A 22,077-nucleotide genomic window follows, 5' to 3' on the forward strand; every position below is an offset into this window, starting at 1 on the left:
GTATTCTGTTGTTTCTGGATGGAATGTCCTATAAATATCAGTTAAGTCCATCTTGTTTAATGTATAATTTAAAGCTTGTGTTTCCTTATTTATTTTTATTTTGGATGATCTGTCCATTGGTGAAAGTGGGGTGTTAAAGTCCCCTAGTCTGATTGTGTTACTGTGATTTCCCCTCTTATAGCTGTAGGCATTTGCCTTATGTATTGAAGTGCTCCTATGTTTGGTGCATAAGTATTTACAATTGTTATATCTTCTTTTTGGATTGATCCCTTGATCATTATGTAGTGTCCTTCTTTGTCTCTTGTAATAGTCTTTGTTTTAAAGTCTATTTTGTGTGATATGAGAATTGCTCTCCTTTTTCTTTTGATTTCCATTTGTATGGAATATCTTTTTGCATCCCCTCACTTTTAGTCTGTATGTGTCCCTAGGTCCACTATCTAACTGTTGAACAATGTACACTCTCAATCTTTAATAAATTGAATTGAATAAGATGGCTTATTATTACAGTACTCCAAAGTACCTTTACCTTTCCTCAGCATTTGAACATTTGGGCCATTTCCAGGTTGTTTTTTTTCTGTTGAAACATACACAGCTACCATATGTTTTCACACTAATCACACAGACCTTCCCCAACCCATTTCAACTTACTTCTTGGCATACGGTCTCAGGAATAATATTATCACAGCAGTGGGCATGATTAGAATATTGGATTGTGGTGACTTTTATTTTATGTAGGATACCTGTCATCTGGGGCCATCATCTTTACTTTGAGGGATGCATGAGGAGGAGAGTAGTCTGGAGAGTGTGGTCATTCATGGTGTCCACCTTCACTGGTGAGTCTCTCATTATCCTGTATACCTCTGGGCAAGTGACTGGTTTGTTGATGGGAGGGCATGTGACCTAAGTCTATCCAGTAAGTGTTCAAGTTGCAGAGGGAAAGATAGCCCTCTCTTTCTCTTGGATCTTGAGATGTAGGATATAGGCCTCAGATGATCAACTGCTCAATCTTCAATAATGTTAGCAACTCTAGTCCTTCAAAGTTATAGAAGAACGCTTTTTTTGCTTAAATATAAAAGAAGTCTTGACCAATATGATTAGTTTTATGGTTTTCTTCCCCCTAACTCTCATTTAACTTACTGTACTTAAAGCTTACTCATTTGTAGTGTTACCAGAAACATATGAGTGTACTTAATCCCCCTTGCCCACCCACACACGATTTTAGAATTTAAAAAAATTATCTTTTACTAATTTAATAGGTGCAAGTATTGTCTAAGTTGAGGGTTCTGAACCTGCAACCCATCTTGTCACATTGTTTTTCTCAGACTCTTTAAGAAATGCAGTACAGAAGACTCTGCAGTCCAATGCATAGTCTACACTCCTAACTAAAGCTTCTGACTCCATCTTTGTCTGCTTTAAAACCCTGGTGAGCTGGCCTGGACAGTAAACAAAATGATCTGATTCACCCACTTCTCTGAAATCCTGAGACAGGCCTAAAGTCTGGCTATGGCTCTCCGCAACATTCCAGAGCCTCCTCTCTCCCTTGCTAATACTTACTGCAGTAGAGAAATACAAAGAAGACAGAGGGCAAGCAAGAAATAGAGCAGAAGAAATTTTCATTATTTCTTCACTCTTCCCACCAAAGGTTTTATCTCCTAGTCCTGAGAGAGTGATGAGCAAAAACAATGTTAATACATAGCTACCATGTATTTAGTGCTTATTAGGCGCCAGGTCTTATTTATATATATAGCCAGTTTAATCCTCATAACATTTCCCTGAGCTTGGTGTAGTTATCCCAGTGAAGCTAATGAAACGGATCTAAGGGAGATTAAGTAAATATCCTAGGCTCACATGTTCATAAGGGACAGAGCCAAGATTTGACCCCCCAACCCAGACCACTGACCTCCCTGACATAGAGCATGCTGCCTCTCAGCGGTCACACCATTTAGAATGTATAATGCTTGGCAGTGGCCCTCTCTCCCTTGGCAGGTACAGAAAGACAGTAGATACTTTAAAAAGCCTTGTTAATAAGAAAACACCTCTGTTATAATATAAATTTTGAACATAGCTTTAGGGTCAAGGGAACCATCTTGTATACCTTTTCTTGCTGTAGGAAAATTGATCAAAAGAAAAGAAAAGCATTGGTACACATAATCTTAACAGACTTTAAATGATCCTTGGACCACCAAATGCTACCAAAGTGCTTCTAAACTCTAAAATGCTGTCAAATTACTTTTAATTTTTCAATCAATTTAAAATACATCATTTATATTTATGTTCCTAATGTGCTATGCTTGTAATTTACAATATGTTGTGCTTCTCTGCATGAGCAATATGTTTACAAAAATATCTTTGGAACTTGGAGCATAAGTTTTCTGTTTTAAGATACAATGAAGAGTTAAAATTATATATATTACCAGGCCAATAAATCCGCAATCACAAAGCTGTTTCTAAGTGGAAATACTTATGCTGTGTTAAAATTTCTAGTATCTCATTGTACAGTAATGGCCCAGTTTCTCCTTTTCAGCTGCTCCCTTGTACCCTCCTAAAAAAGTTGTAGATTGTAAAACGGCAACCTTTACCTTATACTTTATAGTAAGCGGCACTCCTGTTCTTATCCTACTGAAGATACTTAATGCCTACAGCATGTAAGTGTAGTTAAGTAAATGACAAAAATTCAATGGTTTCTAATTACTGTGTAACAACTTTTATTAGTTTGTCTCTTGCAGTTAAGTATCAGACTTCTCCAAATATATTTTAAATATATATATATATATATATATATATATATATTATTCTTTTCCCTTGTTTCCCTCATTTTACTTGGGATTTTCAGAGCATTTTTGCTCTCAGAATCGCATGCCATTTTGAAATAAGACCCTTCTCTACATGTATCTTGTGTCAAAAAGTCTTTGGGTATAAATTCTACTTCTATTAATAATTGAGAGTCCTGGTGGCTTTGTTTCTCTGCTTGTTAGTATTCAGCTCTCACTAACTTTTCTCTGCCAAAAAGTGTTAATAACAAGTTGGCTATTATATACTTTAAGTGAGCTATGCACATGAAAAGGATTATTAAAATGTTACATGAGATATAAAATCAAAAATATATAATTATCCATGAAAAGCAAGAATATGGCTAAAATACCACGATACCTACTGAATAAACAGAAAAGACATGTCAGAACTTCACTGGCTTTGCTAACACTAAGAGCAGTCAGGAGAAGGGTTGGTACTTCAGTAATAATATCCTTGGGTGCCTCCCACGTACAGGTTGCAAATAATTAACCCTGAGCTACAAAGCCACTTAGTCTAGCCTACACAGTATCAGGCCATGTGACATTTAATAACAGTGTAATTATGCACCCTTTTAACCTTTTCAAGTGCAGCTTCAATTCGAGATAAGGAAAATGAAAAATGTGCATATTTTTCTTCTGTGAAATTTGCATAGAGCTGAAGAGTTGTATCTGTCATGAATTAATATATATTTTAACATCTTTATTGGAGTATAATTGCTTTAAAATGGTGTGTTAGTTTCTGCTTTATAACAAAGTGAATCAGTTATACATATACATATGTTCCCATATCTCTTCTCTCTTGCATTTCCCTCCCTCCCACTCTCCCTATCCCACCCCTCTAGGTGGTGACAAAGCACCAAGCTGATCTCCCTGTGCTGTGTGGCTGCTTCCCACTATCTGTTTTACTTTTGGTAGTGTATGTATGTCCATGCCACTCTCTCACTATGTCACAGCTTACCCTTCCCTCTCCCCATATCCACAACTCCATTCCCTAGTTGGTCTGTGTCTTTATTCCCGTCTTGCCCCTAGGTTCTTCATGACCTTTTTTTTTTTCTTACATTCCATATATATGTGTTAGCATACGGTATTTGTTTTACTCTTTCTGACTTACTTCACTCTGTATGACAGACTCTAGGTCCATCCACCTCACTACAAATAACTCAATTTCGTTTCTTTTTATGGCTGAGTAATATTCCATTGTACATATGTGCCACATCTTCTTTATCCATTCATCTGTCGATGGACACTTAGGTTGCTTCCATGTCCTGGCTATTGTAAATAGAGCTGCAATGAACATTTTGGTACCTGACTATTTTTGAGTTCTGGTTTGCTCAGTGTATATGCCCAGTAGTGGGATTGCTGGGTCGTATGATAGTTCTATTTTTAGTTTTTTAAGGAACCTCCATACTGTTCTCCATAGTGGCTGTATCAATTTACATTCCCACCAACAGTGCAAGAGTGTTCCCTTTTCTCAACTCCCTCTCCGGCATTTATTGTTTCTAGATTTTTTGATAATGGCCATTCTGACCTGTGTGAGATGATATCTCATTGTAGTTTTGATTTGCATTTCTCTAATGATTAATGATGTTGAGCATTCTTTCATGTGTTTTTTGGCAATCTGTATATCTTCTTTGGAGAAATCTCTATTTAGGTCTTCTGCCCATTTTTGGGTTGGGTTGTTATCTTGATATTGAGCTGCATGACCTGCTTGTAAATTTTGGAGATTAATCCTTTGTCAGTTGCTTCTTTTGCAAATATTTTCTCCCATTCTGAGGGTTGTCTTTTGGTCTTGTTTAAGGTTGCCTTTGCTGTGCAAAAGCTTTTAAGTTTCATTAGGTCCCATTTGTTTATCTTTGTTTTTATTTCCATTTCTCTAGGAGGTGGGTCAAAAAGGATCTTGCTGTGATTTATGTCATAGAGTGTTCTGCCTATGTTTTCCTCTAAGAGTTCGATAGTGTCTGCCCTACATTTAAGTCTTTACTCCATTTTGAGCTTATTTTTGTGTATGGTGTTAGGGAGTGTTCTAATTTCATACTTTTATATGTATCTGTCCAGTTTCCCCAGCACCACTTATTGAAGAGGCTGTCTTCTCTCTACTGTATATTCTTGCCTCCGTTATCAAAGATAAGGTGACTATATGTGCGTGAGTTTATCTCTGGGCTTTCTATCCTGTTCCATTGATGAATATATCTATTTTTCTGCCAGTACCACACTGTCTTGATTACTGTAGCTTTGTAGTATAGTCTAAAATCAGGGAGGCTGAATCCTTCAGCTCTGTTTTTCGTTCTCAAGATTGCTTTGGCTATTCGGGGTCTTTTGTGTTTCCATACAAATTGTGAAATTTTTTGTTCTAGTTCTATGAAAAATGCCAGTGGTAGTTTGATAGGGATTGCATTGAACCTGTAGATTGCTTTGGGTGGTAGAGTCATTTTCACAATGTTGATTCTTCCAATCCAAGAACATGGTATATCTCTCCATCTATTTGTATCATCTTTAATTTCTTTCATCAGTGTCTTATAATTTTCTGCATACATGTCTTTTGTCTCCTTAGGTAGGTGTTGTCCTAGACATTGTATTCTTTTTGTTGCAATGGTAAATGGGAGTGTTTTCTTAATTTCACTTTCATATTTTTCATCATTAGTGTATAGGAATGCAGGAGATTTCTGTGCATTAATTTTGTATCCCGCTACTTTACCACATTCATTGATTAGCTCTAGTAGTTTTCTGGTAGCATCTTTCGGATTCTTTATGTATAGTATCATGTCATCTGCAAACAATTACAGCTTTACTTCTTCTTTTCCAATTTGGATTCCTTTTATTTCTTTTTCTTCTCTGATTGCTGTGGCCAAAACTTCCAAAATTATGTTGAATAAGAGTGGTGAGAGTGGACAGCCTTGTCTTGTTCCTGATCTTCGTGGAAATGGTATCAGTTTTTCACAATTGAGGACGATGTTGGGTGTGGGTTTGTCATATATGGCCTTTATTATGTTGAGGAAAGTTCCCTCTATGCCTACTTTCTGCAGGGTTTTTCTCATAAATGGGTGTTGAATTCTGTCAGAAGTTTTCTCTGCATCGATTGAGATGATCATAAGGTTTTTCTCCTTCAATTTGTTAATATGGTCTATCACATTGATTGATTTGCATATATTGAAGAATCCTTGCATTCCTGGAATAAACCCCACTTGATCATGGTGTATGATCCTTTTGATATGTTGTTGGATTCTTTTTCTTAGTATTTTGTTGAGAATTTTTGCATCTATGTTCATCAGTGATATTGGCCTGTAGTTTTCTTTCTTTGTGACATCCTTGTCTGGTTTTGGTATCAGGGTGATGGTGGCCTCATAGAATGAGTTTGGGAGTGTTCCTCCCTCTGCTATATTTTGGAAGATTTTGAGAAGGATAGGTGTTAGCCCTTCTCTAAATGTTTGTTAGAATTCGACTGTGAAACCATCTGGTCCTGGGCTTTTGTTCGTTGGAAGATTTTTAATCACAGTTTCAATTTCAGTGCTTGTGATTGGTCTGTTCATATTTTCTGTTTCTTCCTGGTTCAGTCTTGGCAGTTGTGCATTTCTAAGTATTTGTCCATTTCTTCCAGGTTGTCCATTTTATTGGCATAGAGTTGCTTGTAGTAGTCTCTCATGATCCGTTGTATTTCTGCAGTGTCAGTTGTTACTTCTCCTTTTTCATTTCTAATTCTATTGATTTCAGGCTTCTCCCTTTTTCTTGATGAGTCTGGCTAATGGTTTATCAATTTTTTTTATCTTCTCAAAGAACCAGCTTTTAGTTTTATTGATCTTTGCTATCGTTTCCTTCATTTCTTTTTCATTTATTACTGATCTGATCTTTATGATTTCTTTCCTTCTGCTAACTTTGGGTTTTTTTGTTCTTCTTTCTCTAATTGCTTTAGGTGCAAGGTTAGGTTGTTTATTTGAGATGTTTCCTGTTTCTTAAGGTAGGATTTTATTGCTATAAACTTCTCTCTTAGAATTGCTTTTGCTGCATCCCATAGGTTTTGGGTCATCATGTCTCCATTGTTATTTGTTTCTAGGTATTTTTTGATTTCCTCTTTGATTTCTTCAGTGATCACTTGGTTATTAAGTAGTGTATTGTTTAGCCTCCAATGTGTTTGTATTTTTTACAGATCTTTTCCTGTTTTTGATATGTAGTCTCATAGCCTTGTGGTTCGAAAAGATACTTGATACCATTTCAGTTTTCTTAAATTTACCAGGGCTTGATTTGTGACCCAAGATATGATCTATCCTGGAGAATATTCCATGAGCACTTGAGAAAAATGTGTATTCTGTTGTTTTTGGATGGAATGTCCTATAAATATATCAGTTAAATCCATCTTGTTTAATGTATCATTTAAAGCTTGTGTTTCCTTATTTATTTTCATTTTGGATGATCTGTACATTGTTGAAAGTAGTGTGTTAAATTTCCCTACTATGAATGTGTTACTATCGATTTCCCCTTTTATGGCTGTTAGTATTTGCCTTTTGTACTGAGGTGCTCCTATGTTGGGTGCATAAATATTTACAATTGTTATATCTTCTTGGATCGATCCCTTGATCATTATGTAGTGTCCTTCTTTGTCTCTTGTAATAGTCTTTATTTTAAAGTCTATTTTGTCTGATATGAGAATTGCTACTCCAGATTTTTTTTTGATTTCCATTTGCATGGAATATCTTTTTCTATCCCCTCACTTGCAGTCTGTATGTCCCTAGGTCTGAAGTGGGTCTCTTGTAGACAGCATATATACCGGTCTTGTTTTTGTATCCTTTCAGCCAGTCTGTGTCTTTTGGCGGGAGCATTTAAACCATTTACATTTAAGGTAATTATCCATATGTATGTTCCTATTCCCATTTTCTTAATTGTTTTGGGTTTGTTATTGTAGGTCTTTTCCTTCTCTTGTGTTTCTTGCCTGGAGAAGTTCCTTTAGCATTTGTTGTAAAGCTGTTTTGGTGGTGCTGAACTCTCTCAGCTTTTGCTTGTCTGTAAAGGTTTTAATTACTCCATCAAATCTGAATGAGATCCTTGCTGGGTAGAGTAATCTTGGTTGTAGGTTTTTCTCCTTCATCACTTCAAATATGTCCTGCCAATCCCTTCTGGCTTGCAGAGTTTCTTCTGGAAGATCAGCTGTTAACCTTATGGGTATTCCCTTGTGTGTTATTTGTTGTTTTTCCCTTGCTGTTTTTAATATGTTTACTTTGTATTTAATTTTTGATAGTTTGCTTAATACGTGTCTTGGCTTGTTTTTCCTTGGATTTATCCTGTATGGGACTCTCTGTGCTTCCTAGACTTGATTAACTATTTCCTTTCCCGTATTAGGGAAGTTTTCAACTATAATCTCTTCAAATATTTTCTCAGTCCCTTTCCTTTTCTCTTCTTCTTCTGGAACCCCTATAGTTCAAATGTTGGTGCGTTTAATGTTGTCCCAGAGGTCTCTGAGACTGTCCTCAGTTCTTTTCATTCTTTTTTCTTTATTTTGCTCTGCAGTAGTTATTTCCACTATTTTATCTTCCAGGTCACTTATCCGTTCTTCTGCCTCAGTTATTCTGCTATTGATCCCATCTAGAGTATTTTTAATTTCATTTGTTGTGTTGTTCATCGTTGCTTGTTTCATCTTTAGTTCTTTTAGGTCCTTGTTAAATGTTTGTTGCATTTTGTCTATTCTATTTCCAAGATTTTGGATCATCTTTACTATCATTATTCTGAATTCTTTTTCAGGTAGACTGCCTATTTCCTCTTCATTTATTAGGTCTGGTGGGTTTTTACCTTGCTCCTTCATCTGCTGTGTGTTTTCCTGTCTTCTCATTTTGCTTAACTTCCTGTGTTTGGGGTCTCCGTTTCGCAGGCTGCAGGTTCATAGTTCCCATTGTTTTTGTTGTCTGTCCCCATGTGGCTAAGTTTGTTTCAGTGGGTTGTGCAGGCTTCCTGGTGGAGGTGACTAGTGCCTGTGCTCTGTTGGATCAGGCTAGATCTTGTCTTTCTGGTGGGCAGGTCCACGTCTGGTGGTGTGTTTTGGGGTGTCTGTGGCCTTATTATGATTTTAGGCAGCTTCTCTGCTAATGGGTGGGGCTGTGTTCCTGTCTTGCTAGTTGTTTGGCATAGGGTGTCCAGCACTGTATCTTGCTGGTCGTTGAGTGAAGCTGGGTCTTTGTGTTGAGATGGAGATCTCTGGGAGATTTTCGCCATTTGATATTACATGGAGCTGGGAGGTCTCTTGTGGACCAGTGTCCTGAAGTTGGCTCTCCCAGCTCAGAGGCATAGCACTGACTCCTGGCTGCAGCACCAAGAGCCTTTCATCCACACGGCTCAGAATAAAATGGAGAAAAAATAGAAAGACAGAGGATAATATAAAATAAAATAATTAAAATAAAAAATAATTATTAAGAAAAAGAAATTTTTTAAAGTAAAAATACAAACAAAAAAATGGATGGACAGACCCCTAGGATAAATGGTGAAAGCAAAGCTATACAGAGAAAAATCACATACAGAAGCATACACATACACACTCACATAAAGAGGAACGGGGGAAAAAATAATATATCTTGCTCTCAAAGTCCACCTCCTCAATTTGGGATGATTGTTGTCTATTCAGGTATTCCACAGATGCAGGGTACATCAAGTTGATTGTGGAGATTTAATCCGCTGCTCCTGAGGCTGCTGGGAGAGATTTCCCTTCCTCTTCTTTGTTCGCACAGCTCCCGGGGCTCAGCTTTGAATTTGGCCGCACGGCTGCATGTAGGTCGCCTGAGGGTGTCTGTTGTTCATTCAGACAGGACGGGGTTAAAGGAGCAGCTGATTCGGGGGCTCTGGCTAACTCAGGCCGGTGGAGGGAGGGGTAGGGATGCAGGGTGAGCCTGCGTCGGCAGCAGCCGGCGTGATATTGCACTAGCCTGAGGCGCGCCGTGCTTTCTCCCGGGGAAGTTGTCCCTGGATCCCGGGACCCTGGCAGTGGCCGGCTGCACAGGCTCCCCGGAAGGGAGGTATGGGGAGTGACCTGTGCTTGCACACAGGCTTCTTGGTGGCGGCAGCAGCAGCCTTAGTATCTCATAACTGTCTCTGGGGTCCGCGCTGATAGCCACGGCTCACGCCCGCCTCTGGAGCTCCTTTAAGCGGCGCTGTTAATCTCCTCTCCTCGCGCACCAGGAAACAAAGAGGGAAGAAAAAGTCTCTTGCCTCTTCGGCAGGTCCAGACTTTTCCGGGACTCTCTCACGTCTAGCTGTGGTGCACTAGCCCCCTTCAGGCTGTGTTCACACCACCAACCCCAGTCCTCTCCCTGGGATCTGACCGAAGCTTGAGCCTCAGCTCCATCCCCCACCCGTCCCGGCGGGTGAGCAGACAAGCCTCTTGGGCTGGTGAGTGCTGGTTGGCGCCGATCCTCTGTGCGGGAATCTCTCCGCTTCTCCCGCTTTGCCCTCAGCACCTGTGTTGCTGCGCTCTCCTCAGTGGCTCCGAAGCTTCTCCGCTCCGCCACCCACAGTCTCCGTCCGCGAAGGGCCTTCCTAGTGTGTGGAAACATTTCCTCCTTCATAGCTCCCTCCCATTGGTGCAGGTCCCGTCCCTATCCTTTTGTCTCTGTTTTCTCTTTTTTCTTTTGCCCTACCCAGGTACGTGGGGGAGTTTCTTGCCTTTTGGGAGGTCTGAGGTCTTCTGCCAGCGTTTAGTAGGTGTTCTGTAGGAGTTGTTCCACATGTAGATGTATTTCTGATGTATTTGTGTGGAGGAAGGTGATCTCCACGTCTTACGTCTCCGCCATCTTGAAGCTCCTCCCTGGCTCTGTGATTTTTAATCAGTTTTTATACCCTGAGTTTTATGTCTTCACTTGCCATGTGTGTCCAGTTTTTTGTTTATTTGGAGCACCGAGGAGGTAGACAGTCAGCACTTAAGAGGGGAAAATCTATCAATAAGAAGGATCATCATGCATCTTTCAAGAAATTTACAATTTGTATGATTATTTACCTCACACCATACACAGCAGCTAGCTCAAAATGTGTCATAGACATCAGTGTAAAAGCTAAAACCATAAAATTTGTAGAAGAATACACAGGCAAAAATTTTTGTGACTTTGGGTTAGGCAAAGATTTATTATATATGATACCAAAAGCACAATTCATATGAAAAAGTGATATATTGGCCTTTGCCAAAATTAAAAAGTTTTCCCCTTCAAAGGATGCCACTTAAGAATGAAAAGGCAAACCACTGTCTGGGGAAAATATTTGCAAATCATATATCTAAAAATGGACATATGTACACAATACACAAAAATCAACTCAAAATGGATTAAAGATTTGAATGTAAGACCTGAGGCCATAAAACATCTAGAAAAAAATATAGGGGATAAGCTCCTTAACATTGGTCTTGGCAGTGATTTTTGGATTTGACACCAAAAGCAGAGGCAACAAAAGCAAAAATAAACAAGTTGGATTACATCAAATTAAAAGCTTCTGTAAAGCAAAGGAAACCATCAACAAAATGAAAAGGCAATCTACAAATCAAGAGAAAATATTAGAAACTTATATATCCAGTAAGGGGTTAATAACCAAAATATATAAAGAACTCATACAACTCAATAGAAAAAGAACAAACAATCTGCTTTAAAATAGCCGAACCTCTGTCCTAACAAATACAGGAGCCCAGTGTAGGTAGAGTAGTGTGTGAGGAATCCAGAGCGTCCAGGGTTAAGGGGGATTCAGGAGTACGGGAGTGAAGGAAGCTCGTGTGGACAATCCTTATCAGTATTTGTCAGTAAAATGACCATGAGCAAGGCATGAGCACTTGAAGAGATAATAAAGACATGGGACAGAAACTTCCTTAGGGAAGCTCTTTGTTTTTAAAAAGGGTAAGTATATTCATAAGCTAAGGCTTGAAATAGTTAAACTAATACAGTTTGCTGCTACATTAGCCACTGATGAATATAAGCCAGTTTAGGAATAAATGCTATGAAAATAAACACTATGAACAGCAAGAGTGGAAACTTTTGTTAAGTGCTTCTTAATAGCAGAATTTATATTTCTACAAATCTAGTGCATTGATGTTGCACTTTTAACAAAATTAAAACCATTTTATTAAGTCAAATAACCTTAATCTGGTTTGATTATGAATGAGATTATATTAGTCAAGCAACCACTATACGTACATTATCACATTATTTAAAGAATCCTCTTGCAATCATTATGACAAGAGGTGAGCATGCAGTAAACTTAGCTGAACATAAGGCAAGACATTTTCCCCATCTTAAAGATATTTAAAAACAAATTTGTATGGAGATTTTGTAGCAGAGATGTAGATATGTCAGTAGATACAAAAGATATATAAAACAAAATATTTGGCAGTGGTTAGGTCTGGTTTATGTACTTTCTTTTTGTTTATTTGTAATTTTTGCATTTTTGACAATAAAAATTTTTTAAAGAGGAGAAAAACTAACATTTTAAGTTTAAAAATCTTCTTTCTCCCAAATTGACATTAGTTGAAAGGAAACTAGTTAGTTGAAGATGGAAGTAATAGATGTAACAAAACATAAACATGCACTCTGAACTGGTTTTACTTTTGTAAAGGAAGATGAGGAACAACTTCCAGAGTCAAGAGTGCTCTTTAGCTGTAAACATGCCTTTGACTGTGGTCAACTCTGTTACCCCTGTGCAGGACAGGGATTTTCCACAAGAGTCTAAGATTAAAATGGTGAATGGAAGTGACTGTGATGAGCTAAGGTGTGTTTTTAGGATAACTGACAGTCCAGAGAACTGAACAAAATGACCCAGTGGAGAAGTTGGAGAAATACCCCGTCACGCAGGTAGTACAGCCTTAAAATCCGAGGACAGGAGTGTTTGCTTGGGCAGAGCTGATGGGAAAGGCACTTGGAATGGGCTCCTTGGGGAGGCCCCAGATCAGAGAAGTGGAGTCTGGACTAGGAAACTGTAGCATTTTCCTTTGAGGAAAACCCAGGGAAGAGTTTGGCTGAGGTGGGAACAAAGGCAACTTCCAGCATGGCTGGTGGAGAAGCAAAGACCCTGCTCTGAGATTTGGAGGGTTACGAGAAAAGGAATGTGGGTGAAGTAGGATGATTAGTAATCCCAAAGACTGAGCCTAGAAGAGAAATCTCTGGACTGAAAAAAAAGGCACTATCACTAGGGAGGCGCCAAAAGTTCCCAGAATCTTATATCAAAGCGTTGTGAAATTGCCTTATTGTCAGTTTAAAATTGTTTGTCTCAGCTGTATAACTATATGAAGCACACACCTCCAGATGTCCCCCTGCTACAGGAAGTTATATCTGTATATTGACACTACAGTGCACCCTGATGGGAAAAGAAGCACTGGTGGAGACTAGAGGGTCAGAGAAGGAAGGGTACTAACATCAATAGAGAAAATGTTCCTTCACACAATTTGGCTACGTAACAAATTACTTAACAAATTACAAAATTTGTTAAGCATGCAAGGTTTTCTTTCAATTTTCACAAGGACCTTGTGCAGTCAATATTATTATCCTTGTTTTATAGACATGGAGAGAAAGGAGTTTGATAAGTTGTGGCCTAGTTGACCAGTCCGCTTCAGTCTGCTCTGAGCCCAGGCCCTTATTTCTCATTTCACCACACCCATAAGTACTTTCTGACTTGAAAATGGATATAAAATTTAGCTGAGTCAAGATACATAATTCAAGTGGGAAGAATCATCTGTTTGGCATCGTTTTTTACTAGAAGGTGTAATAGTTTCAGCATATTGCCTAATTTCCCAAAGATTCCCAAGAAACACCTCCATACAAACTATTATGTATAAAATAAGCTACAAGGATATATTGTACAACACAGGGAATAGAGCCAATACTTTATAATAAGTATAAATGGATTATAACCTCTAAAAGTTGTGAATCACTATATTGTACACCTGTAATATATAATATTGTACATCAAGTATACTTCAATAAAAAGTTTTTAAAAACAAAGAGACACATTTCAAGACCCCAAAAGCAGAAACATTCCATTCTTTAAGTGAAAACATTATAAGTAGTTTTTTTTTTTTTTTTTTTTTTTGCGGTACGCGGGCCTCTCACTGTTGTGGCCTCTCCCATTGCGGAGCACAGGCTCCGGACGCGCAGGCTCAGCGGCCATGGCTCACGGGCCCAGCCGCTCCGCGGCATGTGGGATCTTCCCGGACCGGGGCACAAACTCGCGTTTCCCTGCATCGGCAGGCGGACTTTCAACCACTGCGCCACCCGGGAAGCCCTATAAGTAGTATTTTTAAAATGCAGCATCTTTATAACTGGTGCTAATGGAATTAGATGCACTCAGCTATATAAGCAGGGCACACCATGTCCAGCTGGCCTGAGAGGGTGAGGAAATCAAATATTATTAAATGTGATTTAGAGATGTACAAAGATAGCTCTCATAGAGGAAGCTGTTAGCAGGTTTATACCATGTCTAGATTTTTCTTTTCTATTTTTGTATTACAGCATAGCTGTTGATAATCAAGAAAGATTACTTGTTTCCAGGGTGAAGGAAAAGAGGCAGCCACTTACACTGAATCAGAAGTATCATTTGGTAAAAGGAATAATAACGGATAGGAGTGATGAGTGACAAAGTTTCAACAAAGAATTTTAATGAGAACATTTTCACTCACTCATTCATTCATTCATCATTCATTCATTATTCACTTTTTCCTTCCAACGCCAGGCCCTGATAAGTGTCAGAGAAAAGATAATGAGTAGGGCACAATCCTTCCCTCACAGAATTTGCAGTCCAGTGAGGGCAATAGATACGCGTAGCTACTACCTTGAAGTGATGGGCTTTACAAGGACAGGATGAGCAAAGGGCTGTGAATGCCAGAAGGAAAGAGGCCTCTAATGCACCTAGAACTGTGTGACTGTTAAAGTAACCCAGGGGCCAGAGGCCAGCCCCGGTTCCCGCAATGCTGCCATTGTAGCAGCTGCAGAGCCGCCGTTACACCGTCGTAGCAACAGCTAGAGAGCAAGGTGAAGCCAGGGCCGGCAACCTCAGTGTTGTGGTTAACAGGTGTTGAAGCAAGTATGAAGAAAATGTTAAGATCAAGCCACAGCCGGGTTTTGAGAGGTAAGAGCTCTATTAAATGCATAAAGAAATAACATGAGAAGGCAATGTTGGTATTTCACTGAAGTTTAAATCCATCTTCAAATTATCAGGATCCCTATACTTTTTCTTCAGTTTTTCTCAGGCTTGACACTTATCCTGGTTATAGCCCTGATTTGGAAAGGATGGAAGTGTTGAGAGTTAAATGTTTGGAAGTGAAAGATGAACTTCTGTAAGAATGTGGCTGGAGTTTTGATTAGACCCTCATCCGGAACTTTCTCACCTGCTAATTCCTCACACTCTTTTCATTATTCTTTAAAAATTGTAGTGCCCCATTCATCCATTAAACACATATCAAGTGCCTAATGTGAGCTAAACACTGAGGATGCAGAGGTGAGCAAGTACCATCATTCCTTTCTGGGAGTTCCACCTTGATGAGAGGGCAACACTGAATCCCAATGTAAGACAATAAACGTGTAAGACATACACTGGAAACACAGTGGAGAGACTGACTGATCTGCTTGAGAACGATGTCACAGCAGACAGCACCTTTGAGCTTGGTTCCCAAAGATGGGCAGGAGTTTTCAAATGGAGGATGGCAAAGAGCTTTCCAAAGAACCTGAGCCAAGATATGAAGGCACGGAATTGCATGAAATGTTCAACAGAGGTGACCAGTTTTAGGTAAGAATTGGAGTGGCAGGAGATGAGCTGGAAAGGTAGGTTGAGACTACTGTACAGAAAAGAGGAAACAAGTAATTGCATTAAAAGCTTTAGCCCCTCCAAACGTGTGGGTTCAGAGATAAGGGGATTGCTTCTAGTTGACCTTAGATTGGCTTTTGCCTGTTGTCTACCAGCCCAGTCATTTCTCAAAAGTTTTGAAGCAAGCAGAGTGCATATAGAATGTCCGTCTCCCCCACTTCCTCTTCCCCTCCATCCTTCCCAAAAGTACCCTCTGTCTCCAGACTCCTTTCTAGCTTCTTTTACTCTGGTGATCTAATGGAGTCGACCAGCTAGAGACTCCCTTCCTCCTGGCTTTGCTCCAGGCTCAAACAAATTTGATAAACATATTAAAAAACAGAGTAGCGGGCTTCCCTGGTGGCGCAGTGGTTGAGAGTCCGCCTGCCGATGCAGGGGACACGGGTTCGTGCCCCGGTGTGGGAGGATCCCACATGCCGCGGAGCGGCTGGGTCCGTGAGCCATGGCCACTGAGCCTGCGCGTCCGGAGCCTGTTGCTCCGCAGCGGGAGAGGCCACGGCGGTGAGAGGCCCGCGTACCGCAAAAAAAAAAAAAACAAAAAAAAACCAGAGTAGCTTCACTGTGTCACTTCTCAAAACAATATAGCTGACTCTTAGCAGAAGTGTTCAATGTGTTACATAAATTTTTGGATCTGGCAAGTGCATGCATGTGTGTTTGTGAAGATTTGGGGAGGGAGGGAGCAGGTGCCTTTTGGGCTACTGAAGTCATCACCTGGATTCATTTCAGTGAGAGTAAGGAGCTGGTCACATCTAACCACTTATTGGCTGGTGCGGTTGTGGTCCTGTCACCAATAGTCTGGTGGTGGACAGTGGTGGTTGATTGCAGCTTCAATGTACAACGTTCACATGTTTAAAATATTTATGATTATAAATTACCTGCGAAAGATGTAATAAATTATTTACACTAGCAAAACAACCATCACCACTACAACAGATTTCATTCATAAAGTTCCACCGTATGTTATGAATCTGTAGGCTTCCTGCTTTAAGACTACTTGGTGTTTAATGAGATGCTTTGGACAAATTAAAGAGAAAAAACGTAAATAGACAAAACTGTAAATTATATGATGGTTTTGTTGCCAGAACCAATCAGTGACCTAGGAGCAGAAGCATCACTGTCATAGTCTATGAAACCAAAGATGTTTCCAGGATCCTACTATTCTTTCTTTGACACACAGCCCATTATAGTAGATATAGATTTCTACTACATTCTCCATTTCCTAAGTGAGGGTTCTAGAAGATATTGGGATGAGAGTGTTTAATATTATCAGTATGGATAGGGGAATATAAGTCTATCAGGGCGAGCAAACAACTGCACCGTGGTAGTAAAGGAAGAGGCATTTGCCTTGCAGTGTGTATAGTCTAAGACTTTCACAGTCTCTGGTGGCAACGTTAGGGGGCGGGAGTAAGAGACGATACTAATAAGCTCTGATCTTGCAGATGCAGAATGCTGGGCCAGGAACCGACTATAAAAGGCTTTGCCAGCTGGGGATCCAAGACTGTCACTTAAATTAAAATGTGAGAACTTCACGGTTTTACACGACCTCTTTCCTTCCCTACAAAGGAACAGAGGGCCTACAGTACTCTTTTCCTAATTCTACTGAGGGGTTTTAGCTTCATGAGCAAAGGGAGATAGAAGTTTTCTTTTAAACCAACATCCTAAGCAGGTCAGCTGGGAACTCTTCTACACCCCCACCCCCACCCCCACCCCGGGAAAGGTAAAAATAGTAAGATGCTCCCTCGAGGGGACGATGTCAGAAAGCGGGGTTGGCTCTATTATATAGGGCTTCACCTAGGCTTTGGCTGTGAGGGAATATTTAAAATGCTCATTGCCAAAGGGGATGAGCTACCTCCATGCAGTCATGGGAAACAATTGTTGGAGGCTGGTGAAGTGGAGTCTGGAGAATTTTGAGCGTTATCTCTTCTGAGTTGAACTCCTTCCCTCGTTTGATAGTTGCTGTGTACAAAGCAGGTTAGCCCATCGCCTTGGGGAAAGGAAAATCCAAACCGAGGGGCACAGAAGCATTATCCATCTGCAACTTGGGCAGGGCTTTTGCATATTAGTACAGAGCTCAACGAGCAGCAAGAGGGTTGTTTGTGTTTGGCTTATGTTTGCTGTGTTTCAAAACTAAGGTGAAATCTGGCCTCCGATCCCCGAGGTCTAACTAATCCAGTAATGAACTGAGACAGCTTGATAGGCAATGTTTCCACCCAATTCCCAGACTGTTTGGTTCCAGGAAGATATTTTCTAAGTTGAAAATGGGGTAAATGTAATGCGCCCCACTCAAAAACGACAAATCTCATTGTAAAATCATCTATAAATGAATTGAGCTGGTGATGCCTTAAAATATTCCTCTGTTCCTAAAGTTATAGTCAAGAGTCTTATTGTCAAGAAGACATGATAGGTTTATTAAATACCCTATAGAATAATATACTTGAAGCGTCTGCCTTATGCAATTTTTCTGTTTAATCTGAGTTGTATGTATGCTACTGTAGCTTCAAAACATCTGGGCACAGCAATTTTTTTTTTTTTCCTGCACCTGCAAGGGTAAGTACACACATAAACAAAAAAGAAATTAAATCTTCCACAGAGGCGGGGAAAAAAAGAACCCAACCAGCCATGAAGCTCAAGGGAGCAGTATGACAAGTGCTGAGCTGTAAACAAGCTTGAGAGGGATTTAATTCTTATGACAAGTGCCAGTGGTGGCATCTCACATGGACGCAGCATATGCACACATTTCAGAGAGGAGCCACACAGGATTTAATGCAAATAGAAAAGAAGAAAAAAAGGAAAAAGCTCTCCGTGCACCAGCTTCTCCTCATCTATAAATAGCCAAGCAAATCAGGATGAGCTAGTGTTGTAATTATCTTGATCTTCAGAATTTTTGCCACTCAGAAGAGATTTTTAGAGTCTCCTCCCTGCTCTTTATAATTATAGCTGCTGTTCCAACCTCTGCCAAGTGTTGGTGGTTGCAAAGTGATATTAACCAGGTGGCTGCTCTGCAGCAGAGAAAATTACCAAGTTTCCTCGGTTGGTCCGGTTTTGTCACTTAGGATCCAAATCAAAACTTCAGAGGGCAGCCATTCATCATCTTGTGACAGCCACTTCTTCACTTTGCTTGTGCCTTCTAGACTCGGGCGCTGTGGGGCCCTCCTGCACTTGAGTAAATGACATGACTAAGATACCAAGTAGCTGTGTTCCACTTCGCTTAGAATCACAGACACCTGTGTCAGGAGAGAGTTAGAAACCAAGTCTTGTAACAGCCCAGAAGCTGGACCCCTTCCAAATGTGAAATGCCATGTTTGCTGATCCCTATTCTCTTGGTGTGTTTAAGAACTAGAATGCAGGATGGGAAAGGGGAATGGAGAGTGATTTTTAAAAACAGACGGGTAGGATGGGAGACCTTGCTCATTGCCTACCTAATATCTGTCTCCTACATCAAGAGTGGGCAAACTATGGTCCACAGGCTAACTCCAGCCTGCTGCCTATGTTTATAAATAAAGTTTTATTGGAACACAGCCTCACCATGTATTACCTACAGCTGCTTTCATGCTACAAGGGCAGAACTGAGCAGTTGCAACAGAAACCATCTGGCCCACAAAACCTAAAATATTTACTGTATAGCCATTTAATGAAAAAGTTTGCTAATCCCTGTCTTATACTAACAGAGCCCCATTTTGATTGTGGCAGCTATATGCCAGTTTTGTTTTTTTTTTAAATCACCTTCTTGAAGCTAGGGGTAGACACGTGATCCATTTCTGCCTAATGAGATGTAAGAAAAAGTGACCTTGGTGAGGGTGGGCTCTAGGAAAAACTATTGTTTGTCTAGATTGTAATGGGAAAGCTCCCTGAATCTCTTTCCCAAAAGTCATCTGCCTTTGTGGTATACATTAGCTATTCCTTGTGGTCAATAGTAGCGTTATGTGACGGTATAATTCTCTGACTTAGCAGGTAAACATGGTTGAATTTAGGATGTGAGAAGAGGTGGAACCAGGTAGAATTCTCTCCAGTTCTGTATCTGAAGATTTTCTTTTTGTTCCATCTATGAGGAGGTAAAAACTATTTCTAAATGATTTCCCCAGCTCTTCCCGCAAGACTTCTCTCCCTTTTCCCTGCTCTCCTCTTCCTTCTCTCTGCTGTGGTTCCCATGTTTGATATGCAGGGGATGGGGGTGGTGAGAGAGAGGAAAGTGGGAGGGGCGGGGATTTTATGAAATACGCAGTGCAATGTCTTCCCATTACCTCCTCATAACTTGATCAAACTGCATCCATTAATGGACTTTACTCAAAAAGTGATCATCACAGTTACAAAATCAGTCCATGCCAAAACGATAGCTTCAGTGTGAATACTACCAAAACCATCCCACAGCTTCCCCTGCTTCCTTCTCTGAGCCTCAGTAGGACAGAAAGATTCTGAAAGAAACCCTTGAAATTCCTAATCTTTTCTCATAAAATCCGAACAATATCCAAAGAGACAGAATACAAAGTTTCAAAGGAAGATAATATGCCTGATACCTTCCTCCTTTGAATCTTAAAAGTCTACAATCAAATAGCTCATCTTATATAAGACCCATGTTGATTTTTAAGATACAGAGAGGGTAAAGTTCTGGAGTTGAATTACTATAAATATTTACCAGTAGGAATTTTAAATGAAAAAAATCTTTAAAAGGATTCTAATGTGGTCATTTGCATGAATGTTTCTATCTGAGAGACATCATTCAGGAAAGCATTAAAAATACTTTTTTTTTTTGGTATTAAGTTTAAACATTATTTGGTCTATTAATGCTATCTTGATTTGGTTGTAAACAGTCTGTACCTGGTTTAACTTTTCATGGTTTTGTCTAAAAATTATTGTAGACTCTGGCTACCATGCTTGTGAAGTTTTAAAGAAATATGATTGAATCCATAAGGCACTTGGTGCTTCAAAAATCACATTTCCACAATTTAAAGCAGCCATTCTTTCCTCTTTGTTCTTTTGGGAATGACATCAGATCCACCAACCCCCTTCATCAGAAATGGTTCTAAAACACAGGCATAGCTACTGATACCCCAGCCTCCTCAACACGCATCTCTGAAAATATAAATGGCCTGGAAATATTCCCAAGTTAAAACAAAACAAAACAAAACACTCTAGACTTTAAAGATTTGAGGTCAGTATGACAAATGTAAACAGACTTTTTACTGGAAAAAATATCTAGGAACTTTGAAGAGCACTAGAACTTGCAACACTGTGAAAGGCAGAATTCTGCAGCAGCCCCCAAGATTCCATCCCCCTGGAGTGAATGCCCTGTATATATATCCCCTCCCCTTGAGTGCAGGCAGAACCTGTGAATATGATGAGATATTAGATATCAGGTTACTAATAAATAAGTTGACTTTGTTTAATCAAGAGGGAGATTGTGTAGGTGGACCTGACAGATTTGAAGTGTGAGAGGACTTATGGAGAAAACCATGTAGCTAAATTTGAGGGCCGCCTCTAGGAGCAATTCCTGGCTGAGAGCCAGCAAAAAACAGAGGCCTCAGTCCCACAGCTGCCAACAACTTGAATGCACTTAGAAGAGGCCCCCAACCTCCAGATGAGACCCCAGCCCTAGCCAACACCTTGATTTCAGCCCAGTGGGATCCTGAGCAAAGAATCCAGTTTACCTATGCTTAGACTCCTAACCCAGAGAAATAATAAACTTGTGTTGTTTTAAACAGCTAAGTAAGTTTGTGGTAATTTGTTATGCAGCAATAGAAAACTAATACAATCACAAAAAGAACCCTATCTCTGATAATGCTTACAGCTATGGGACTCCATATTCTGTTGTGGGGAGGAGATGTCTCTCTTTATAACTTTCCTGCTGAGATGGATGGTCTGTTGACTGGATGTTGTACTTGGCAAGAATCACACAGGAGTAATATTCCGTTGTATATATGTGCCACATCTTCTTTCTCCGTTCATCTGTTGATGGACACTTAGGTTGCTTCCATATCCTGCCTATTGTAAATAGAGCTGCAATGAACATTGTGGTACATAACTCTTTTTGAATTATGGTTTTCTCGGGGTATATGCCCAGGAGTGGGATTGCTGGGTCATATGGTAGCTCTATTTTTCATTTTTTAAGGAAACTCCATACTGCTCTCCATAGTGGCTGTGTTAATTTACATTCCCACCAACAGTGCAAGAGGGTTCCCTTTTCTCCACACCCTCTCCAGCATTTATTGTTTGTAGATTTTCTGATGATGCCCATTCTAACTGGTGTGAGGTGATACCTCATTGTAGTTTTGATTTGCATTTCCCTAATGATTAGTGATGTTGAGCGTCCTTGCATGTGTTTGTTGGCAATCTGTATATCTTCTTTTGAGAAATGTCTCTTTAGGTCTTCTGCCCACTTTTGCATTGGGTTGTTTGTATTTTTGATATTGAGCTGCATGAGCTGCTTGTAAATTTTGGAGATTAATCCTTTGTCAGTTGCTTCATTTGCAAATATTTTCTCCCATTCTGA

Source organism: Phocoena sinus, chromosome 2 (genome assembly GCF_008692025.1).
Source record: "Phocoena sinus isolate mPhoSin1 chromosome 2, mPhoSin1.pri, whole genome shotgun sequence".
In the NCBI taxonomy this organism is placed as follows: domain Eukaryota; kingdom Metazoa; phylum Chordata; class Mammalia; order Artiodactyla; family Phocoenidae; genus Phocoena; species Phocoena sinus.